This window comes from Danio rerio, chromosome 25, assembly GCF_049306965.1.
Source record: "Danio rerio strain Tuebingen ecotype United States chromosome 25, GRCz12tu, whole genome shotgun sequence".
NCBI classification, from domain to species: domain Eukaryota; kingdom Metazoa; phylum Chordata; class Actinopteri; order Cypriniformes; family Danionidae; genus Danio; species Danio rerio.
Window position 1 is genome coordinate 13035001 of NC_133200.1, and position 26594 is coordinate 13061594.

The 26594-nt window shown below is 35.3% G+C and overlaps 1 protein-coding gene across 7 annotated transcripts in view; it reads right to left on the reverse strand.

Annotated features, from left to right (window-relative positions):
• The window catches only part of ntrk3a (neurotrophic tyrosine kinase, receptor, type 3a), a 441878-nt gene that overhangs the window by 406546 nt on the left and 8738 nt on the right, over nucleotides 1–26594 (reverse strand). For 2 of the 7 annotated variants that reach the window (XM_073942229.1, XM_073942234.1), the window contains exon 2: nucleotides 6728–6936. The exons of 2 other annotated variants lie outside the window; for them this stretch is intronic. The gene's annotated coding sequence lies outside the window, so the exon portion shown is untranslated. Of the gene's footprint in view, nucleotides 1–6727; nucleotides 6937–26594 lie in introns of those variants that run through there. 3 more of the 7 variants (XM_073942235.1, XM_073942232.1, NM_001256664.2) reach the window with 3 other exon arrangements.

Sequence of the window (26594 nt, forward strand, 5' to 3'; positions counted from 1 at the left end):
TAACAAATTTACAAATTGGATTTTGTAAATGTGAATTGTGCTGTGCCTGTATGAATTTAAATTGGTAAATTATTTTTTTAACTATTATTATTTCTTTCTTTCTTTCTTTCTTTCTTTCTTTCTTTCTTTATTTCTTTATTTATTTCTTTATTTATTTATTTATTTATTAGACTGATCTGGCTCCATATTTGTTTATCGAATATATGCGTTTTCTCTAAAACAATGGACAAATAATTCACAGAAATACTAAAAATGCCATCGATTCAAGATAAGGGTGAATAAATATTTAAACTTATACATTCCACAATTGATTGAAAATATACTGTATGTAAAGTGTTGATTCTTAACAGCTTTACACATTACATGAGATTTCTAACTTAGGAAGTTTAACCAATCACATTTTGAGTTCATCTATGTGGTAGCCAGTCAGGGGCATTTTGAAACTTTTTTAGGATACCTTCTTCCAGAATGCGTTTTGTTTCTCCAAACATAAAAATATTGGTAACACTTCACATTAGGGTTGTATTAGTTCATGTTAGTTAATGCATTTACTAACAAGAAAAAATAATAAACACTACATTAAATACAGCATTTGATCATAGTTAAAGTTATTGGTTCAGGTTACCTCACAGTGCATTAACTAAAGTTAACAATTTGGGTTCGGATGATGATAAAGGCATTAGAAAATACTAATCTACAAGGCTAAAGGCTGTACAAGTATTATTGGTATCACTTTAGTTCAGGTAACAATCCATGCTATTAACTACTGGCTTATTACCTATTATTAAGATATTAGCTGTTCATTAGTAGTTATAAAGTATGACCCAATTCTACATCCCTAATTCTACCTAAAACCTAAACCCAACTAGTAACTTACTATTAATAGACAATTAATTAGCAGTTAATTAAGCTATGTTTGTTAAGGGTTTGTTAATACCATGAATTGTGACCTAAACTAAAGTGTTACCTTATTATAGTTCATGTTACTAAATACATTAACATTAACTAACGAAACCAGTAACACTTTATTATTGGTCACAATTCACAGTATTAACAAACCAGCAATCAACTACTCATTAGCCGTTCATTAATAGTTAGTGGGTTTAGGTTTTGAGTAGGATTGGGGATGCAGAATAAGATCATATACTTTTTAACAACTAACGAACTGTTAATATCTTAATAATATGCAGGTAATAAGCCAGTAGTTAAACCACAAATTGTGAACTAAACAAAAGTGTTACCATGAAACCGTATTGTAAAGTGTAACCAAAATGTTTTTTGTAGTAATCAAAATCAACAATAGATCAATGTTTCATGCAGAGCAATGCACTATAATTAACTTTGTAAAAATACAGGTATATGCAGCCTACCCTGTTCACCTTGTATCAATGTTTACATAATTGAATGATCTGACATTTTTACTGTTATTAACTTTTTAATAAACTTATTATTTACTTGTTATTAACTTTATTATTGGTAAAACATTATAGTATTGACTGAAGTAAAGTGTTAAATTTAAGCATTTACCATACTGTAAAAGTCAACATACAATACAACATCAATAATAATAATATTAATAATAATAATAATAATAATAACAACAACAACAACAACAACAACAATAATAATAATAGACACTAATAACAACAACATTAATAATAATAATAATAATAATAATAATAATAATAATAATAATAATAAAAATAATTCATTAATTTTTCTTTGACTTAGTCTCTAATTTATCAGAGGTTGCCAGAGTAAAGTGAACCGCCTATTATTCCAGCATATGTTTACGCAGCGGATATAATAATAATAATAATAATAATAATAATAATAATAATAATAATAATAATAATTGCTGCTATTTAAGTTATCTTAATTATTATTTTAGCAGGTTGCAATGTTAATAAGAGAACGTACAAAGTAACGTTTTTATGACTTAAGTAAATTGTATAAGAAATTTAGTTTACAAAAAACAAACGGTGATCAAAGTCTCAAAGGAACTTACAAAAAATACAAAAAAAAAAAAACAGGTAACTGTTCTAACACCTGTTACAAACACATTAGGATTTATTAATAAACCAGGACTATGTGTTATTTTAATGAGCTGATTTCTTTTATAAAAATTTTATAGGCATTATGTTGTGATGTAAATCCAAATAAAATCCAAACAAAACATTGGTGTTTTACTGCATCTACTGTTTATACTTGCAATGAGCTTGTGAAGCTAAAGGATTAGGGGGAAAAATACATTATATTTTATCCAATACATCACAGAAAGTCTCCCTCCACCAAGGGATCCTTGGCCTGCAGTAGAGCCTCGACGTGCAAGAATCACAAATATAGTTTAATAAAGAAAAACAACACCATTACAAATGGAAATGATGCAATATGACCCATTTTAATGTAGTGGGCCACAAAGACAAATGGAGGGATAGTAATATGGCAACAAATAACCACAGCTAAATGCAGGCGCATCAAGCCCCACTTTGTTTTCCCCACAATTGCCAATGTGGTCGCACGATAAATATTTGATGCTGAATCACTTAAGCTTACTAGCTTTTCCCAAATCAGCCACATTCTGGAGGATGAGCAAACACGTTAAAAGCCCTGGTTAAAACAGCGCTGGCACACAAGTTATCATTTAATGCAGAAGCACATCCCTTTCCTGTAGAAAGAACAAACCTTATCTAATTTGCAGGGAAACAGGAAGGATATCCTTCTTCAAAGACTCACAGGATCCACTTTAGCTGGTTATTCCTAAACATATTGGAAGATTATTGTCAAATCTAAAGTATTCAAATAGGACAAAGCAAAAATAAGGTTAGCATAGCAGTTTGTTTTTAATTTGAACTTAATTTATGTGGACACTTTTTGAGTTGCCTTTAGGCAAAGACTATAGAATACTCAAGACGTGTGACTCGTTTACTTTTGAATGGGGAAAAGTGTAACAGTTAATTGTTGTTTCTTGTCTGTACTTGCGTTCTTGTGTCCTCGTGAAACGTAATGAATCGTCACCTAGTACAGTTCCTATTCAAAGTTCACATCTTGCCAAGTACCCATATAATTCCCGGATGTGTACTTGCTTTCCCCTTTTGGCCAAGGATGCATCGAGAGGTGACTTGTGCGAACTTGCAAAGCTCAAGTATCCCATAATGCATTGCAGCTAAACCAGCAAATGCTAATGGTAAAAAAGAAAACCTGCACGGTTTTAAAAATACTCATTTACTGTGTCTCAAAATAAGGTTTTAACAGTTTTTCAGGCGAGAATGTAGTTGTTTTAAACTCGAATAGGCAGTTTATTCACAAAGATACCGCGTCTTTGACGATGTGCCTCAACCTATGCGGACTCCGACTCCCAGCCTGCCAGTGGGAGCTCCGCAATCACCTCCCCCGCCGAGAGCAGCTTTACCTTCGGCCAGTCCATCTCGTACGTACCGCTAGAGCTCATCTCTCCATAGTAGTTAAAACATGATATTTAATTAATCTTGTGAATATCTAACGAACAGTTTTTGGTCTTTTAAATCTATTATTTGTTCTCAGGTGTATTATTTTGACTGTATTATGTTGTTACCTTTTATAATCGTCTTTAATTATGCTTCCTTGTTGTACGCTGTTTGTCTTTGTTTACCAAATTGTTTGACGTAATCTTTATTTCTTATTGTGTATGTCTTTATTTCTTATTGTGTATATACTTGTATAATTACCATTGTAGTTTATTAAATCTGACAATCAAAGACACGTGTCAGTGGACAATAACTCATTTTACTTCAAATTTATAAGAATTTATGTGTACATTTTCTAAAATCAAAAATATAGATTTATAATATTAATATAAAATTATTTACAGGGTCGTGCTTTATATAATTAGATATTTTTATTGTGAATGTACAGTGAAACCAATGAATCCATGGTGAGTAATGTCACTTTATAAAGTACACTGCCGTTCCATTTAAAGAAGTACCTGATTTGTGTCCCTGCATCCTCAGTAGTTCGTTCTTCCAAGTCTGAACTTGGCAAGTCTGAACTTTGCGTATTTGATATTGAAAAACAGCCAATATGGCGAATGAAGCCCCGCCTTCTAGTACAGGAGCCAATCAGTGATCACTATATGGTGAATAAAGCCCATCTCCTAGTACAGGAGCCAATCAGCGATCGACATGGAATGACATTCTCTGGGGGAGGGGTTTGGACTAGACGTGAGTTTCTGCAGATTTTGTGCGATACGAACATTTGTAACATAATTGTAATCTTGGCAAGTAGTTTTAGAAAATTTAATGTTTCCCCATTCAAACAGAATGCCCGAGCACAATGCACGAGAGGTATTTCATGACCGCCGAGGGAAAATACTTGCCTTAAAGGGACTTTGCTTAAGGTTGCGTATCCACTGAAGTGTTTTTTTTTCTTGATTTTTCTTCTTTTTTTTTTTAGTTTCTGTGTTGTCATAGTAGCATTGCATTTTTTGAGCAGCTGCAGTGTAGCGAGATGCTGAGCAATGGGGTATATGCACACAGACTTTTAATTTCAGTCAGCCAGCCCCAGGGCTTCTGGTTAATTGTCATCCCATACAAAATCGCCACGTTAAAGATCTGATTTCTTTTTTAAAAAATAGCAATATTCACTGCCTAGCTGATATATGATATAAAGTGGGTATCAGACCAAACAAGAAGCACTACAGTAAAATATATTTCTCCGCGCCATGTCTTTAAAATATGGAAGCTAAAACATGTGTTGGCGGGGCTTCTGTCTGCACGGTGACTCCAGCTTTGTTGCTAAACCACTAACATGGATTTTATTGAGAGAGTAGCTGTGCTTTTTGTGCTTTAGGAAGACTGAAAAACAATGTATTTCCATTCGGCGCCATGCCTAAGTCTACTTGATCCTTTCAGAGGTGCAGCCAACTCTTTGAGTTCATAAACTCCAGAAACTATACCTGGATGATGAAGGCTTTCAGCGGTGCTTCCGATTGAGCCCAGTTTGATGTACTGTTGTCTGGTGTCAGCAGGAGGATTTCCCCTCGGGACACTCACAATAGGCACTATGTCATAATTACGGCGCTACAAGAGAAAGCTCCTGATTGGTTAATGCAGTGCGAGTCTCAGCTGAAGTTCAGATTTTCCAACTCGAGCAAATGAAAATTTATTTTCTCAACTTGCGCTGCTTCATTAATGTAAATCCGTCATTCACGCCACCTCATTCGCACAAACCACACCACAGGATGTCTATTCACATCTATGCATTGACTTATGTAAATCACTCACGCTTGATGCTTCATCCCTATCTGGTATGAACACGGCATAAGGCCTTGACACACCGCATGCATTTTTTGTGTTAAGAGGCGACTATTTTGAATGATTTTTAAATGGACGCGAAAATTTAGCATGCTGCTTATGTGCTATGATCGCCTCCAGTTGAAAAAAAAAGCTCACATAGCGTGCTCAACCAAATGAAAACAGAGGTGGGGTTTCCGTTGAGGTGACAGCATTGTTTGTGTTGTCAAGACGACTACAGAGTCTTTTTAAGATTGAGGAGAGACTAATGGTCATTTTTTTGAGTTATCTAGAGCAGTATGACTTCTCAAATAGTGAATATCACAATATTACTAAATATTACACTTAAAGCAGTATCAACAGCAGCGTCAATACCCAACTGATTTAGTGGTTGCCTAGCAATATAAAAAGCAAACGCACTTTTTTTTTTTTTTTTGTCAACAAAAAAAGGAGGCAGTGCAGTGTACCTCACGTTTACAGACTAGAAAAGTGTGTTCGGTGTGATTAGCCCTTTAATGGTTCTTTGGAGATTTTACTGGTTCTTAATGTAAAGGATTATGGACATCCAAATTAAGCATGTTTGGAGTAGACCAGTGTTTCTCAACTACGTTCCTGAAGGACCACCAACTCTGCACATTTTCCATGTCTCCTTAACCAAACACATCTGATTCAGATTAAAGACTGAAAGACCTATAATGGGTGTGACAGACAAAGGAAACATCCAAAACATGCAGTGTTGGGGGTCCTGCAGGAACATGGTTAAGAACCACTAGTGTAGATGATAACTTGCTCCAGTTCCCGCCAACATCCAGCAACACCACGCAGCCATTGAAGAGTGTGAAAATACATACACTGTAAAACCCAACTATCAACTTCATTAAATGAAATGAGTGTAGTTAACTCAAAATTCATTCATTCATTCATTTTCTTTTTATCTTAGTCCCTTTATTAAACTGGAGACACCACAGCAGAATGAACCGCCAACTCATCCAGCATATGTTTTACGCAGTGGATGCCCTTCCAACTGCAACCCATCTCTGGGAAACATCCATACACACTCATTCTCACACATACACCACTACCAATTTAGTCTACCTTAAACATTTTGAGTTGACTCAACTTATTTGGTTTTACAGTACTCAATTGGTTTGAGTTCTCTTCATTTATTGGGTTTTACTGTACTCAAATTGCTTCATTTACTGAAATGGATTGAGTTCACAGTACTCATTAGGATTACTTTTTGAATGTAAATGGTTTGTAGCAATCCGTTTCCTCAAAGGGTTTGAGTTATCTTAACTTTTTGGGTTTTACAGTGTACCAATTAGTTTGAAATAAATAAATAAAGACAAAACATAACCTTTTTTCAATCATAAATTACTAAACAGCACCAGATGGTTGAGAAAATTAAATGCAGACTGTATAAAATCCTGTTTGCTTCTCATTGCAACTTCTCTTACCAAAAGAAAAACCTTTTTCCTCTCCATTATTTACGAGAGCCACACCACCATTTCATCCGACTCACTCAGTATAGTGTATCTATCATGCATGCGACACAGGCAGGTGTCTGTTTCCCAGTCCTCCCCTCTGTCAGAGCGCTGACCTGCCCCATCTCTCCTCATCATGAGCGATCCAGAGGAACGGAGCCACAGAGCCGTGGGGTTGAAGCCTGCTTGACAGAGCAGAGGAACACAACCATCTGTCATTCTCACTTCCTACACGTTTCCAATGCAGAACCATGTGTGCACATACAACATTTAACACTGTGAAACGCAACAACAATGCACTGTATTTACAAGCCCTCTCTATTTTTTTTTTTTTTTTCGTCATGTCAATTCCTTTACTCACAATGCACCTGTGGGGTTAATGCGACACATACATGCAGGTGTGAAATATTACTTAACCTTTCTGAAATAAATGCACTATTTTTCTCAACTCGGTTTATGTGGCATTCAATAAATTGCCTCCGTTTGTCAAAGGTCCGACATCAGTTTTTTGCGGCCCCATGGTGCTTTATATTGATAGGAAAGAGTCATTTACTTACAAGCTCAAGTCTGACAAGCCTGTGATAAAAAGCTTGACAATATATTTTGCCAGACAGTATCTGCCTATCAGGTGTCTGCCTTCTGAAGCAGAAATGAATGAAAATTCTCTTGGAAAACAGTTTCATTTTCATCTTACACCAGTGTAGTCCTGGCTGGGGTCAGTTGGCATTTCTGTGTGGAGCTGCATGTTCTCCACGTGATCACGTGGGTTTTTTCTGGGTGCTTTGGTTTCCCCCAAAGTCCAAAGACATGTGCTATGGGTGAATTGAATAAACTAAATTGTTCATAGTGTATGAATGTGTGTGAATTAGTGTGTATAAGTGTTTCCCAGTACTGGGTTACAGCTGAAAGAGCATCCGCTGTGTAAAACATATGCTGGAATAGTTGGCGGTTCATTCCACTGTGTGACTTCTGAAATATAGACTAAGCCGAAAGAAAATGAATAAATGAACTAGTGTAGTCCAGTGTGGATAAATTCTGTACAACTGTCCATTTATATTGTAATTTTAATTGTAAATATTAATTATGAAACATGTGGTTCTCTTTGGTCATTTCTGGTTAATTTTAATGGCACTTGCCATCTGAACACCAACAAACTAACTATATATATATATATATATATATATATATATATATATATATATATATATATATATATATATATATATATATATATATATAAATAAATGAATGAATGAGCTGTGTACCTTTTAAAAATTATCAACAAAAGAAAAATATCAACCTCAAATTTGTTATATCACTATATGGGTTTTTTAGCAGCGTTTGGATGCGTGTTCTCTATTCACCGTTTCAAGAGTTCACACTTAGCTGATGATTGATTACAAAGCTTGTTTTGGCATGCTGTCCCGGGAGCCCTGAGCTCATAAAATCCTCGAACCCTGGGCCCCATCCTGTTTGCAAGTCAAGATGGGGAGTTTGAGTTCAGGTAGAACTCGAGAACTCCCCTGCTGTAATAGCTAATGAACAGGTAGTGATCGCTCTTAAGAGGTAACTACTTACTAGGAGCATGTCTATGGTGCCGATTTGGATTAGCCAATTAACTTAAGTTGCATGTTTTTGGACGGGGAACCCAGGGGAAAACCTCGGCTGGCTTGGTAAGGACTAGAACCAGTGATGCTCTTGCTGTGAGGTGACAGTGCTAACCACTAGGCCACCCTGCCACCCATCTAGGAAAGGAGAAGGAGTAGGGGTGGAAGAGGGGACTCTTCAAAACGAAGATGGCTGTCATATGGAACTTTGGGTATTTATAGTGGTTTAGAAATCTTCTGATTGGTGAATCATAAATTGAATAATGTGGGGCCGGCTGCAAACAATCATAAGCACGTGATCCTCTTGAAATTAGTTTATAAATAAACTTCACATACAGTCAAAATTTGTTTTGAAAAATATTTTAACATAGACAAAAAAAAAGGGAAAAAAAATGTAAAGTAATTTTTTAGGGGATTATATATATATATATATATATATATATATATATATATATATATATATATATATAAAATAATTAATGTGTGCATATATACATACATTATATTATATTATATTATATTATATTATATTATATTATATTATATTATATTATATTATATTATATTATATTTACACTACCGTCAAATATCAGTATAAATTTTTAAAAAGTTTTTAAAATTTGTTTATCCTGCTCATCAGTGGTGCACTTTAAAATAAATGTTCTAAAGTAGTTTAGAATTTAATTTAATAATTTGTTGCAGTAATTGTAAAGATGAATTTTCAGCTACAATAGTCACATGATCCTTCAGAAATCACTCTAACATTAATTGTTCTTATTATTAATATTATTAACGGTAGTAATAAAAGCAATAATGACTGGAGTAATAATTTCATTTGAAAATAAATACAATAAATAAGCAGTGTGTGTGTGTGTGTGTGTGTGTGTGTGTGTGTGTGTGTGTGTGTGTGTATGTATATATATATATATATATATATATATATATATATACACACACACTCATACATACATACATGCATACATACATACATATGTCCTTGCTTAACAGAGCAAGGAAATTTTTCATAGTATGTCTGATAATATTTTTCCCTATGGAAAAAGTCTTTTGTTTTTGTATTTTCAGCTATAAGTATGTAGTAAAAAAAATCTAGTGAAATATGATTTCCTGTCATCATGGCAAAGATAAAATAAATCAGCTCATAAAACATAAAAGCCTCATAAAAGGGATCTTCTAGATTATAATCTTCTACAATCATTACAATCAATCAATGTTTCTAAAACAAGATGCAGTTTGAGTGAGGAAAGAAATGAACAAAATAATTATTCTAAAGTAGCTTAATCTCCCTCGACAGCTGTGGCCACCCATCACAGTATGAATAGGCTATATAGCCTGTCTTTTGTGTGCATATTTGCCTAAAGTCTACATTGAAGACTATGTTAATAAACAAGCTACTAACACATATTTCAGGGTGAGCCCATTTCCCTTGTTTACTCCTAAAAACGAAAATAAAACCGGCAAGTAGTCAATTAATCGCAAAGGATTTGATCTGCTTAACCGTCAACTATGTTATTTGAATTACAAACAAATACAAACAAGCTGGCGGTGGGGAAAAAAAACTTGTTACAGCCACTGAAGGCGAAACCATAAACACCAGTCTTACTGTCTGTCGGATGTCGAGGTTTTCAAAAACCCACTCAGTCACCTGCACATCAATGTTTTTTGCAGACACACCTGCTTCTTTAGGAAGGGTAAAGTAATGGCTGTATTCGTATTTATCGATTTGGTTTCCTCCTTAATTGCCTCTTTCACATTGCCGTCTGTTTCTGCAGATCCTCCCTCTCATCACTCGAGTCTGTTTGAAGTCGTCAAGCAAACTGTCATGATCTTTTTTTCCTGCTGAAGTAACGTCTCTCTCTCTTCGATGATTCCTCTCGAAATAGTGCAATTATACATTTTATCTTGTTTACATCCATGAGTGTTTACCTTTCTGTCTGTCGACGAAAGAATATTCTGTCAATTTACTTGCTCTCATTTTGATTCAGATCTACAGTATAGACCAGGGGTGGGCAAACTCGGTCCTGGAGGGCCGGTGTCCTACACAGTTTAGCTCCGACACTAATCAAACACACCTGAATAAGCTAATCAGTGTCTTTAAGATCACTAGAAATCTATAAGCAGGTGTGTTTGATTAGAGTTGGAGCTTAACTGTGCAGGACACCGGCCCTCCAGGCCCGAGTTTGCCCACCCCTGGTATAGACCAATATGACTTTACAATGCGAAGATTTGAAAGTTAATGTATAGCTGTGGAAAACAAAAAGATCACTTGACGATTCTCAGTCATAAATCAATTACGCTACAGATTTTTGGGTTATGGTTTTTTTCAAAACTGAACTTTTTTTGCAGTCATTTGCCTCATTTTCTATTTAACTATATACATTTTTAATTTACTGACATTTTAAGCATTATTTTTAGCTGGATTAGCTGGTCAACACAACCACATATTTTGATGTACCGAAATATTTCCTATATGAATATGAAATATGAAATTTACATATACACATACATATACATACACACACATACAAATATACACATACATACATTGTATATACAAATATATTACATCACATATCATTATGAAAAAATAATATATAAATAAAAAAAAGAGGTGTCCTAATTATTTAAATAACATCCGACTCTTGACTGTAATGCATATTGTATACAGTCGGGGTCATTTTGCTTAGAAGAGCCTCTGTTACTAGCGGTAGCTTAGTGTACTTAATTGCTTTCATATCTGATTGATGAGACAAGCTCTTGGTTCTGAGGTTTTATATCATTAATAAGCATTTGTGCGAATCGCTTCTACTTTTATTAATCATACAACATCTGAATCATCACTGTGCATTTATATAGGAAGCTCCAATGGAAGTGAAGACAATTTAAACTGGACTGGAACGTCATTCGGAGGAACGTCTCCTCTGTCCTGGCCTGTGTTGTTTATATAGAAAGCTCCAATGGAAGTGAAGACAATTTAAACTGGACTGGAATGTCATTCGGAGGAACGTCTCCTCTCTCCTGGCCTGTGTTGTTTATATAGAAAGCTCCAATGAAAGTGAAGACAATTTAAACTGGACTGGAACGTCATTCGGAGGAACGTCTCCTCTCTCGTGGCCCGTGTTGTTTATATAGAAAGCTCCAATGAGTGAAGACAATTTAAACTGGACTGGAACGTCATTCGGAGGAACGTCTCCTCTCTCCTGGCCTGTGTTGTTTATATAGAAAGCTCCAATGGAAGTGAAGACAATTTAAACTGGACTGGAACGTCATTCGGAGGAACGTCTCCTCTCTCCTGGCTTGTGTTCTTTATATAGGAAGCTTCAATGTTTGTGAAGAAAATTTAATCCGTACTGGAACGTCAATCGGAGGAACGTCTCCTCTACCCTGGCCTGTGTTGTTTATACAGAAAGCTCCAATGGAAGTGAAGACAATTTAAACTGGACTGGAACGTCATTCGGAGGAACGTCTCCTCTCTCCTGGCTTGTGTTCTTTATATAGGAAGCTCCAATGTTTGTGAAGAAAATTTAAACCGTACTGGAATGTCAATCGGAGGAACGTCTCCTCTACCCTGGTCTGTGTTGTTTATATAGAAAGCTTCAATGAGTGAAGACAATTTAAACTGGACTGGAACGTCATTCGGAGGAACGTCTCCTCCCTTCTGGCTTGTGTTGTTTATTTTGTGACCTAAAATCTGTGTTACTCGGCAAAATTATTAAAAGTGAACGCTGTGTTGACTTTGACATGCTGAGGAGGGTGCCTTTTTGTTTTATTACGTTTTCTCTTGTTCTGTGGCTAGTAGGGAGGTAAGTAAATGTTATTTTATTTTGTTTTATGTACTGGTAAGAGGATTAAAATTTAGTCAGTTGTTGAGTTTTGTTTGTTATTTTGGCATTTACCTCCGCAAGCTTTTTATTGTCTCCTTTGAAGTTAAACGCTAAATAAATTTGACTTCACGTTATTTCTTTGGTCATTCGTCTTTGTTTTGTTTTTCCTTTTGAACGGGAGATGAGACTCTGGCCTCCTCATTAACTTAGAGGTGTCCTAATTATTTTATTTCAATATTGTTTATCGTTGCAGGTTTGGCTTGCTGTGTGGAGCCATGCAAAGTAAGAATACGTAACAAGTATGAATGGAACTCTGACGTACTACATCTGCCATTTTGTCATAATCACGAGACCTCAGTTGCATCGATTCAATCTCATTCACCAATTCTCTCATGTGGCACCGTGAATCTCAGAATCTCGCCGGAAGTAGTAGGTCACTTCTCGCATACAGCTTTTTTTTTTTCTCAAATCAATCAATTCAGATATACTACTCTGCTCACATACCGTTTATAGCATACTATATAGTATGGAAGTATGCAATTTTGGACGCAGCTAATGTTTTTATATAAAGTGATACATTTATTCAGCGAGGATGCATTAAATCAATCAAAAGTGACATTAAAGACACTTCCATTATTACAAAAAAATGTGCTGTCCCGGCATACATGAAAATGTTTTTTCCATTAGCACAGTAATAATGCACAATCATTCTGTAAATGCGCTCTTGCAGCGATATTTAATAGATTCATATCTCTTAAACGGATGTGTAAATAACATCCGACTCTTGACTGTAATGCATATTGTACACAGCCGGGTCATTTCGCTTAGAAGAGGCTCTGTTACTAGCGGTAGCTTAGTGTAATTAATTGCTTTCATGCCTGATTGATGAGACAAGCTCTTGGTTCTGAGGTTTTATATCATTAATAAGCTTTTGTGCAGATCGCTTCTACTTTTATTTATCAAACAACATCTGAATCATCACGGTGCATTTATATAGGAAGCTCCAATGGAGTTCACAAAGCCATGCAATTTAAAACCCAACAACACAGATGACAAATCAATTTAATGTCAGCCTGCTTCTTACACAAACGTTATCAAAAGACAGCATCACTATTTTTATTGTCCTTTTTTGTTACCAAAAGGAAGCAAGAATGTGATACGAGTATGGGATGACATTAGGGTGAGTAAATGAGAACATGTTTTTAATTTTTCTCTTGAACTGTTCCTTTAAAAACCTTTGTGTGTGGCCTAAAATGGCTCACTGGCCCTAAATAAGTCCTGACAGACAAGAATCAATATCTGTCAGTCAACCGCCACTTCAGGACTCCTGCAACCTCTGTGTCAGGATAAGACGACCATGCAGAAGTAAAGGGGAGTAAACTAAATGGTCAAAACCAATGTCTTATGGTTGTCGCACAGATCTGCATAATCAGACATGGATCAATGTTGAAGAAATATTTTTTTAAAAAAAGGATTTGAGGAACTTGGTGAATCAAATTCATGTTTACTTATGCTGGATGGAAACTCAATACTGCAGGTTTGAAAAAACTGCAATGTTTGATTATTCTACTGAAAATTTATGATGGTTTTTAGACCTTTGGTATTTTTATTCCTGCACTTGACAGCAAAACTTTAACACTAAAAGATTTAAGTTAAGGTAATTGTGACTTTCTTACAATTCTGACTGAAAGACAGAAAGAAAGACAAAAATTAAAACAAAGAATTCTGGCTTTGCTTCTAACAATTATGAATGAAAAAAAAAATTGTTCATTAATTCAATCATTACAAAATCTAAACTGTGTTTTGTATGCTCTTTTAGTTATGTGTTTTGTCCAAAGAAATTAGGCTTTTGAATTACATTATTATCTATACTCTGTTGAATTCAGAATTTTAAAAGATTCAACTCTGGGAAATGCAGGGTGTTTTATTGACATGTTTCTAGTCCGAAACAATATATTATGTAAGTAGTAACATATAGAAAACTAAGTTCGTAAAATAACAGAATAATTGCTGGTGTAGTACCCTCACCACCTGATGAGGGACAATAATATGTTATTGAAACACATGAAACAAAGAGCTACTGCTTCACGTCAGAGTCTGTGTTTATTTTAGCAACAAGCCCCTCCCCTTCATTATATAAACAGTTCATAGACAAGTAACCAATGGGACAGATGTAAGTCATTGCAATGCGTTCCATTGATTAACAACACAGAACACCCATTAAACATTGACTTTCATTCTGTTTACATTTACATAAAAAGAAATGTACACAACAAACTAAATAAAATTTTCAATTTCTAATGATTTGTGACCCCCTATAGTGGCAGTTTCTTACCAGTTTTTTGTACCGTTCGTAACAACAACCTAGACAATACATCACTTCAGATTTTAAGATTGTCGATAATATTTACTCAAAAGTTACTTAAACTTCAAAGAACATGGTGCCAAAATGCAAAAAAAAATGTATGAATAAATGGAAAAGCAAATATGAATTACACAATATAAAAATAAATGTTACTTCTCATATATTATTTTACAGTGTAATAAATGCTGCTCCATCTGAAAGCATGTGCGGGAGATGCAGAACCAGCTTTATTTATAAAATGCACATGAAAATCATCTTTGATTAATCTCCCAGCCCTAGCGATTTCCCAGCAAATTTCTTAATAATTAATTATATCTTAGTTTTAACCCTTATGTGCTGTAGGATAGATTTTTATCCACTCTGGGGTGATTTTGAGTCTTAATTTGGCAACAACTTTCTCTGTGTTTCAGCAAATGGAAGGCTTTTTGGTGACAAATCTTATTTGAACACATATTTTGGGAAAATGTTTTGGAATTTTTTAAAAAGTTCAACAATACACTGTGGGCAAAATGACTACCCTTTTGTTATGTCTTTTTGCCCGATTGACTTCCATAATAATGAAATTTTTGATTGCAAATAATATAATCATCATCATATAATCATGCATTCTTGATTGTTTCTGGTTTTCCCAGCTGGGAAGAGGCAAATTTACTAATGTTTACTGTTGTTCATTAGTTGCAGTGCTTAGTTTTTGTCTTAAAATTATATGGTTATATGAAGTAGAGAGTGTGTGGGAAAGACTTTTGCGCACTTATCTTGATATGTTTGTGTAAATAAAAAATAAGCAGCTGAGCTCTCAGAACATAGTAAACATAGTAAGAGCATTACTTAGTTCCACACAATGATTTGCTGTTTTACTCCATAGAACCCCACATAAAATTCGGTAACTTTTTTTGTACTGGTCAAAAGCAGAAGTCACCAAACTTGTTCCTGGAGGGCCGGTGTCCAGTAGATTTTAGCTTAAACCCTAATCAAACACCTGAACAAGCTAATCAAGGTCTTACTAGGTCTAACACCCAGGCAGGTGTGTTGAGGCAAGTTGAAGCTGAACCCTGCAGGGACACTGGCCCTCCAGGACTGAGATTGGTGACCCTGGATTTAAAGGGTTAATGCTGCCAACTGATGATCAAAAGTAAGAATTAAAATTTTTCCTCTTCCCAACAGGGAGAAACACAAACAATCAAGAATTTATGATTATTTAGTGTCATGGCTTTGCAATCAAAAAATGTCATTATAAATGGAAGTCAATGGGGCAAAAACAGCCTCCAACATAATGAAAGGGTAATCAATTTAAACAGTAGACAAGGGTTAATAAGTGTCTTGATGGACAGTAAAGAGATGCTTCCTGTTTCAACAGAGTACAGAAAATCCATTTGGTGTCCTTTAATTCATCCTACAAAAAAGAAAAGAAAAAAGTTTTTCATGTTCTCTGTTCCAAATTTCTGTCCTGACATATTACACCTCATATGCTGCATGAAATAAACCCAAACTCTAAATGATGCCAGACCTTTCTTCGCAGCAAGAAAAAAAAAAAAGAAAACGAAAAAAGTCTCATCAGTTCCAGTGTGAGGTCAGACGTGTGAAGGTTAGCTCATTAGTTCATAACTCGCCGCATTTGGAGCTGAAGTGTGTTCGCTGATTAGGTATTCCTGGAGAGTTTGCGTCGTGCATTATGGGGAAACAAACAACAGAGGGCCTCATCAAGCATTTTTTTTTTCTTTCGATCTACTTTATGCTATATTCATATGCTATATACACATTCCAGAACCACAAAGGAGCACAGCACTTGTCCAAACGGCTTCACTTGTTTTAAGGGCTCTCATCATGTGCTTACAGTTATAATTAAGCTACTTGTACATGGAGATTCTATGGGTGAATTAAAAAAAAAAAAAAAAGTTACATTCACCACACCACACTTTACAGTTAAATTAAGATAAGAAAACTTTTTTTGGATTACACGTCTAGAATAATGTTATGTTGAAATATGGATTGGGACATTAATGTTCACTAATTAGCATACATTTCCAGCATGTACACACGGCAGGCACTTTTTTCCAGGGGTTTCAGTACAGCGTAACCGCTACTACGTCATCGCGTGGGCGTGGCCTATCTGAATTTGCATAGGTCACGGATCATGCGCAGATTGTGAAAACAGCCGTTTTGATTCAGATACCTGTACGTATTCGCAGGGGTTTCGTGTCCAATACCTTTTATATGCAGTACAAAATAGCTGTCCTGATTGCAGGTGTTTCATGTGAAGTCAGTGTATGTTATATTAAACAAATTAACTTAAGATACCTCTCAGATTACATTAATACTGTAATAACTTAAGATACCTGTCCCGATCCCAGGGCTTTTGTGTCAAATACTTTATATATCATATACAGTAACATCAGATACCTGTCCTGATCTCAGGGGTTTCATGTATAATTACTTTTATATTAGTTAACATCAGATACCTGTCCTGATCTCAGGTGTTTCATGTATGATCACTTTTATATTATATACAGTAACATCAGATACCTGTCGTGATCTCAGGTGTTTCATGTATGATCACTTTTATATACAGTAACATCAGATACCTGTCGTGATCTCAGGTGTTTCATGTATGATCACTTTTATATACAGTAACATCAGATACCTGTCCTGATCCCAGGGGTTCCTTGTATGATCACTTTTATATTATATACAGTAACATCAGATACCTGTCCTGATCCCAGGTGTTTCATGTATGATCACTTTTATATACAGTAACATCAGATACCTGTCCTGATCCCAGGTGTTTCATGTATGATCACTTTTATATTAGTTAACATCAGATACCTGTCCTGATCTCAGGTGTTTCATGTATGATCACTTTTATATTATATACAGTAACATCAGATACCTGTCCTGATCTCAGGTGTTTCATGTATGATCACTTTTATATACAGTAACATCAGATACCTGTCCTGATCTCAGGGGTTTCATGTATGATCACTTTTATATACAGTAACATCAGATACCTGTCCTGATCTCAGGGGTTTCATGTATGATCACTTTTATATACAGTAACATCAGATACCTGTCCTGATCTCAGGGGTTTCATGTATGATCACTTTTATATACAGTAACATCAGATACCTGTCCTGATCTCAGGGGTTTCATGTATGATCACTTTTATATACAGTAACATCAGATACCTGTCCTGATCCCAGGTGTTTCATGTATGATCACTTTTATATTATATACAGTAACATCAGATACCTGTCCTGATCCCAGGTGTTTCATGTATGATCACTTTTATATTAGTTAACATCAGATACCTGTCCTGATCTCAGGTGTTTCATGTATGATCACTTTTATATACATTAACATCAGATACCTGTCCTGATCCCAGGGGTTTCATGTATGATCACTTTTATATACAGTAACATCAGATACCTGTCCTGATCTCAGGTGTTTCATGTATGATCACTTTTATATTATATACAGTAACATCAGATACCTGTCGTGATCCCAGGTGTTTCATGTATGATCACTTTTATATACAGTAACATCAGATACCTGTCCTGATCTCAGGTGTTTCATGTATGATCACTTTTATATACAGTAACATCAGATACCTGTCCTGATCTCAGGTGTTTCATGTATGATCACTTTTATATTAGTTAACATCAGATACCTGTCCTGATCTCAGGTGTTTCATGTATGATCACTTTTATATACAGTAACATCAGATACCTGTCGTGATCCCAGGTGTTTCATGTATGATCACTTTTATATTATATACAGTAACATCAGATACCTGTCGTGATCCCAGGTGTTTCATGTATGATCACTTTTATATACATTAACATCAGATACCTGTCCTGATCCCAGGGGTTTCATGTATGATCACTTTTATATACAGTAACATCAGATACCTGTCCTGATCTCAGGTGTTTCATGTATGATCACTTTTATATTATATACAGTAACATCAGATACCTGTCGTGATCCCAGGTGTTTCATGTATGATCACTTTTATATACAGTAACATCAGATACCTGTCCTGATCTCAGGTGTTTCATGTATGATCACTTTTATATACAGTAACATCAGATACCTGTCCTGATCTCAGGTGTTTCATGTATGATCACTTTTATATTATATACAGTAACATCAGATACCTGTCCTGATCTCAGGTGTTTCATGTATGATCACTTTTATATACAGTAACATCAGATACCTGTCCTGATCTCAGGGGTTTCATGTATGATCACTTTTATATTAGTTAACATCAGATACCTGTCCTGATCTCAGGGGTTTCATGTATGATCACTTTTATATTAGTTAACATCAGATACCTGTCCTGATCTCAGGGGTTTCATGTATGATCACTTTTATATACAGTAATATCAGATACCTGTCCTGATCTCAGGGGTTTCATGTATGATCACTTTTATATTATATACATTAACATCAGATACCTGTCCTGATCTCAAGGGTTTCATGTATGATCACTTTTATATTAGTTAACATCAGATACCTGTCCTGATCCCAGGTGTTTCATGTATGATCACTTTTATATACAGTAACATCAGATACCTGTCCTGATCTCAGGTGTTTCATGTATGATCACTTTTATATTATATACAGTAACATCAGATACCTGTCGTGATCCCAGGTGTTTCATGTATGATCACTTTTATATACAGTAACATCAGATACCTGTCCTGATCTCAGGTGTTTCATGTATGATCACTTTTATATACAGTAACATCAGATACCTGTCCTGATCTCAGGTGTTTCATGTATGATCACTTTTATATTAGTTAACATCAGATACCTGTCCTGATCTCAGGTGTTTCATGTATGATCACTTTTATATACAGTAACATCAGATACCTGTCGTGATCCCAGGTGTTTCATGTATGATCACTTTTATATTATATACAGTAACATCAGATACCTGTCGTGATCCCAGGTGTTTCATGTATGATCACTTTTATATACATTAACATCAGATACCTGTCCTGATCCCAGGGGTTTCATGTATGATCACTTTTATATACAGTAACATCAGATACCTGTCCTGATCTCAGGTGTTTCATGTATGATCACTTTTATATTATATACAGTAACATCAGATACCTGTCGTGATCCCAGGTGTTTCATGTATGATCACTTTTATATACAGTAACATCAGATACCTGTCCTGATCTCAGGTGTTTCATGTATGATCACTTTTATATACAGTAACATCAGATACCTGTCCTGATCTCAGGTGTTTCATGTATGATCACTTTTATATTATATACAGTAACATCAGATACCTGTCCTGATCTCAGGTGTTTCATGTATGATCACTTTTATATACAGTAACATCAGATACCTGTCCTGATCTCAGGGGTTTCATGTATGATCACTTTTATATTAGTTAACATCAGATACCTGTCCTGATCTCAGGGGTTTCATGTATGATCACTTTTATATTAGTTAACATCAGATACCTGTCCTGATCTCAGGGGTTTCATGTATGATCACTTTTATATACAGTAACATCAGATACCTGTCCTGATCCAAGGTGTTTCATGTATGATCACTTTTATATTATATACAGTAACATCAGATACCTGTCCTGATCTCAGGTGTTTCATGTATGATCACTTTTATATTATATACATTAACATCAGATACCTGTCCTGATCTCAAGGGTTTCATGTATGATCACTTTTATATTAGTTAACATCAGATACCTGTCCTGATCCCAGGTGTTTCATGTATGATCACTTTTATATACAGTAACATCAGATACCTGTCCTGATCTCAGGTGTTTCATGTATGATCACTTTTATATACAGTAACATCAGATACCTGTCCTGATCTCAGGGGTTTCATGTATGATCACTTTTATATTAGTTAACATCAGATACCTGTCCTGATCTCAGGGGTTTCATGTATGATCACTTTTATATTATATACAGTAACATCAGATACCTGTCCTGATCTCAGGTGTTTCATGTATGATCACTTTTATATACAGTAACATCAGATACCTGTCCTGATCTCAGGGGTTTCATGTATGATCACTTTTATATTAGTTAACATCAGATACCTGTCCTGATCCCAGGTGTTTCATGTATGATCACTTTTATATACAGTAACATCAGATACCTGTCCTGATCCCAGGTGTTTCATGTATGATCACTTTTATATTAGTTAACATCAGATACCTGTCCTGATCTCAGGTGTTTCATGTATGATCACTTTTATATTATATACAGTAACATCAGATACCTGTCCTGATCTCAGGGGTTTCATGTATGATCACTTTTATATACAGTAACATCAGATACCTGTCCTGATCCCAGGGGTTTCATGTATGATCACTTTTATATTATATACAGTAACATCAGATACCTGTCCTGATCCCAGGTGTTTCATGTATGATCACTTTTATATTATATACAGTAACATCAGATACCTGTCCTGATCCCAGGTGTTTCATGTATGATCACTTTTATATTATATACAGTAACATCAGATACCTGTCCTGATCTCAGGTGTTTCATGTATGATCACTTTTATATTATATACAGTAACATCAGATACCTGTCCTGATCTCAAGGGTTTCATGTATGATCACTTTTATATTAGTTAACATCAGATACCTGTCCTGATCCCAGGTGTTTCATGTATGATCACTTTTATATTAGTTAACATCAGATACCTGTCCTGATCCCAGGGGTTTCATGTATGATCACTTTTATATACAGTAACATCAGATACCTGTCCTGATCTCAGGGGTTTCATGTATGATCACTTTTATATTATATACATTAACATCACATACCTGTCCTGATCTCAGGGGTTTCATGTATGATCACTTTTATATTAGTTAACATCAGATACCTGTCGTGATCCCAGGTGTTTTGTGTATGATGACTTTAAATAAAAATAGAAAATAAATATGATGTTAACTAAGTTATGTTAGTTAACTAAGACCGAGAAAGAAAAATTAACCACGATTTATTACAGAAAATGTGGTATTTATTTGTTTAAACATGACTGAATACCATATTTTAAACTACAAAAACACGGTTAATCTTACCACAACCATTATTATTTGGTTTAAAATGGAAGTACAAAAGCCCAGAGACAGTAAAACGGAGTAATACGGATTAAAACGAGGTCAGCTGTATTTGCTAATGAAATCTTTAAAATATAACATTATAACAACAAAAAATAACCTGTATGATTGTTTTTTCCTTCGTTATCCACCGCGGTAGGTTCTTTATCCATAATCATCCTGTTTGAAATGACCGCGCTAAAAAAGAACCTGTACTGCGCATGATCGGTGACCTCTCAGTATTGTTTTTTTTTTTTAAGCGGGCGTTTCCCAAACACCGACCGAGCCACGCCCATTTTACGTCGTGGTAATGAAACCCCTGGAATTTAGTGCATGCCATGTACACACACAAAAACTGACATTCATACTTGTGTAATCAGAATTTGCCCTAAAATACAGTTGTGCTCGAAAATTTGCATAGGCCTTGAAGTATTTGGTAAAATGTGAATAATTGTGACAAAATCAGAGAGATCATACTAAATGCATTTTATTTTTAATGTAGTACTGTTCTGAGTAAGATATTTGACCTAAAAATAGAGGCTTACGTATGAAGAGTTCAGATGCACAAACCTCTAAGTGCCGTCTGCAATTTCCATCAAAAATGAACATTATTCTCATCCTCATTTGTTCATGTTGAGATATTTCACTTGAAAAGACCATGATAAGGACTAATTCTTTGCCATAAAAGTGATGTTACTGAGCATACACACGGGAGTCTGATAAAAATGTTCATTTTAGAGGAAAATGTCAGACGGCATTTAGAGGTCCTGAAAAAATTCTGAAAAAGCACTCGTAGATAATCAAGAAACCAAACACATTATTAAAAACCAAGGGTCTGCAAAGTTTTGTAGAGGTTATTTTAATGAATTCAGCTTCATTTTTGTGTAGTGAACCTCTTTTATGTACAATATGTTGCTCAGGACAGTGCTAAATAAAAAGATAACATGTATTTTGTATGATCTCCCTTATTTTGCAAAAATTATTCACATTTTGGTAGATTCTTCAAGCGGTATGTAAACTTTTGAGCACAACTGTACTTTAAATAGGCAAATTAATTGATTGATTGATTGATTGATTGATTGATTGATTGATTGATTGACTGTAACATATTATATTTATGAATTATGTATGAAAAACCCTACGTAAAACATATTTGAACATAGATATGTAATAACTATAAAGTTTAATGAATGCAAGTGTGAAAATTAAACTGTAGAGAAAAATCTAAATTTGAAAGGAAAACACAATTTAGTTTGTATTGAAACTAAAATCTACAGACAAAAATGAATGAAGTGTGAGAAAATAAAAACTCAAACTTTTATTTTAAATGTTATCTTGACAGTAAATAAAAAAAAAATAAAATAAATAAGCAAATAAAGAATTTTCCTGCCAAATCCAAGGAAATTGCTGTTAGTATTATTAGGTGAACTTGACAACATAAAGTGACTTTTTCTAACACAGCCTTCAGTCCATAGCTCAACGCTGCACTACAGAGATGTTACATTATACCGAGTAAATCTCTCCAGAGAAGCTCAAACAACTCCGCCAATCCGCACTGGCCCATCTCCTAAAGCCTGGATCAAACCGCACTCTGATCCGAACTTAAATGAAGCCCAAAAGAGCTGCATCTTGCAGGCACGTCTCTACTTTTGAAGTGAAATACACATTAATGACCTCTGTCTGGCATTGCTCGCTTGTCATTCTAAAGCATCATCCACCAGACACACGGGGGAGCCCCGTTCGCCAGCTAAATGATACATCAAGACAGTTCATCCATCAGCATTGATTAGAAATTGATTAATCAAGAGTTGATTAGAGCCAAAAGAAGGGAGGTCATTCGATTCATCATCTTAGCCTGCAAGAAATTAAGTGTAATTAAGTAACCGAGGATTTAGTACTTTAAAACCGCACACGAGGAGAATATTTCCAATTAGTCTGATCTATAGATAACCAGCCTTTCCATTTGAGAGCAGTTTCAGATTTTTTATAGTTTATTCATATCAAATTTAATTGAGAAGGCTATACTTCCTGAACAAAACATTATCAATGAATTAAAAATTAAATATTAAGCAATATCTCATAACAATACATCGAAGTACAATACTTTTTACAACAAACTTAAAATGGCAAATCCTCAAAACGGCCAACATAGGAAAATTTAGCATTGTTAGACTCAGTATGCAGCTCTGAATATAAAGAGACAATTTTTGTCCAAAGAATTCATAAGTTATCCAAAAATATACATCTCCTGACCACTATGTTTGGTCAGAATATGCAAAAGTGTTAACTTTGAGTTCGCTATGAGAGTATCATGGTTCACTTCTTACCATATTTACATTTCTACATTGAAAGGTTCAAATCTGAATTTTTATTAAGGTCAAAGGTCCGGAACAATTGATATTACATAACTTGTTTTAATGAATATCCATAACATACATCACAAGTCAACACTATTTATTTTTTCTTTAAATAAAGTAGCATTTACATTCAAAACACATTAAATACAATGCACATGTGGCAAAAGCACTAATAAAAGTATCTGCATCCAGATACCCAATAGTATCTGGATGCGGCCATCATGATGCAAGCTGAGAATGTATGTCTCTGGGATGCAATGTCAGACACAATGCACTTAATTGAGTTAGTGACATTACTGTAAGGGGTAGGGGTAGGTGTGGGCATCAAAAAGCATTGCAAGCAGGCCAACTGCACCAGATCTGCACCCAGACCTCTCTTTAGGCAAGGCAAGGCAAGTTTATTTATATAGCACATTTCATACACAGTGGCAATTCAAAGTGCTTTACATAAACAGGAATAAAAAAGACAAGTTTAGGACTTTTTTTGTATTAAAAAAGTGAAATATACAAAAAGGTTCTAATGAAAACTTTAGGAGTAGTTTTGCGATCCTTATACCTGTATTTTGTGGCTACTACCATTTAAAATGTCTGCATTTTGTTTTATAGTGGCGTTTAACATTTCCACTGTTTACAACTCCAATTGTCTCATTACAAATCAAGCAGAATGGCTTTGGGCTAGCTTGGGGCAAAATAAACGCATAATTATCTGTCTATTCAACTTTGAACTGTCGATTCTTTTCATAAAGTATTCTTTACCGTGAAACCGGCATCATCCATTCAAATGATTGCTTTGCTGTAGTCTATTAAAGCAGGAGCGCATGATTAGCCTGCTCGATCATGTAAAGCCTTGTATGATCACTGGATATCAAAACAACCTCACGCAGGAAAACGTTAAATATTTTACCTTCTATTTTTTATTTTTGGCCCACATTTTTTTTAACAAAAATACAAACAACTAAACTGTTTGTGCATTTATCAATGAAGGAAATCCATAATTTGACTCCTTTACACATGGTCTTGCAATACAAAATGGAGTCGGGTGCGGATTGAATACCCTTCCAGTCTGAATCCGGACTGAGGTTCAGACTTTGAGAAGCCCTGGGTTAGACCAGCATTACACCCTTACTTTTACTACATTTTTGTCAAAATGTTGAGACCAAAAAATTGGGTTTATTTAGTAACTGTGATATGGCTGAAATTATTATTATTTTGCTCAGATGAAAGCTACAAAAATGCCTTTGTTTCTTTATTACTGTTAACAAAACAATTGGCCAAATAGTGTTCTGCAGCGAACAAAAAACAAATAAAAAAACTAACTAAGATCATCCAACTGTATCTGTCAGTGTTAAAGAAATATGCATTAGAGAGAATTTTCAACTCCTTGCATTGTATTTTAACATCCCTGCACTAGCAGAAGCTGCTCAGCAGTTCACCTTTGTTACCGCATCATCTTTGAACATGAAACAATCACACATCAAGGTTTCAAGCAATAGTACAAGCCAGCACCGAATGAATAATAATACACAAAGAGGACAATGTCTTAGGTTACAATTCACAGCAGGTTTATCACCCACAACATTTATATTTTTAGGCTGGGCAACAGAATTATTCTGAAGTACACCAAACTCATGTCTTGTGGATGCAGTGCATTTACAAGCAGTCCCTTTAGAGTCAAAAAAATCCTGACTAGTTACAAAAAAAAATGAAGTTCAAGCAATCAAATGACTCAGCTCGTCTTATCTGATGAAATTAGATGAGCTACATGGATAAGCAGCCTTGACACATTCCCCAGCTGCAGTGCAGTTGCCAGCTTATATTGTGATCTTCTTGTGCCTCGATGCAAGCTATGACGGAGCATTATGTCCTTGTCCTAATGCTTCTGCCAGCATTCCAGAATGAGCCTGCCAATTCAAGAATACCCAGACTGGTGCTCCAAATACTAATTTCCCAGGGCATTGTGGGCTCAACTCAGAATCTGTTCAACCAACCAAACCCTTCCAGACCCGTCAACCTGGGTAGCTGCTGATGTAATGGATCCATTTGTTTAGCAAAGAAAGAAAAACACTTTAACCCCACTACTTCTTCCAAGCCTAGAGCTGTCAGTCATCTTCTTTGTGGAGTGGAAGTAGAGACGGTCACTTCAGTTAAAGAGAGAGAGCAAAAAAAAAAAGTCCCTCGCAGACAAATTGAAAGCGGAACACATTGAGTTTCGATTTAATAGCAATTTAATTGGAGTCAGTGACTTGGCTTCAATGGCTTTTGTTCACAGGGTAGAAAAAGGGGTGTTCAGGTGGTCTCAGTCCCCATTCTTGAACTCCCACCACCACTAAAAACTCATCCCACCGATGGAGCACGCTACATCAGGAGCTCTATTAACCAGATCCATTTGACTGCACAGCTAAACACCACAACAACTTTTAAAGGAATAAATGAATGTCTGGAGAACAGATCAATAGAGCAAAGGGTTGGATCCAGAGGGAAACAGAAAGATGAGACAGACAAAGACACACGCATACACACAGAAGGTCAACACTCTCAGTGGCAGACTAGTTCCTTAAAAAAACAAAGCTGAAGAG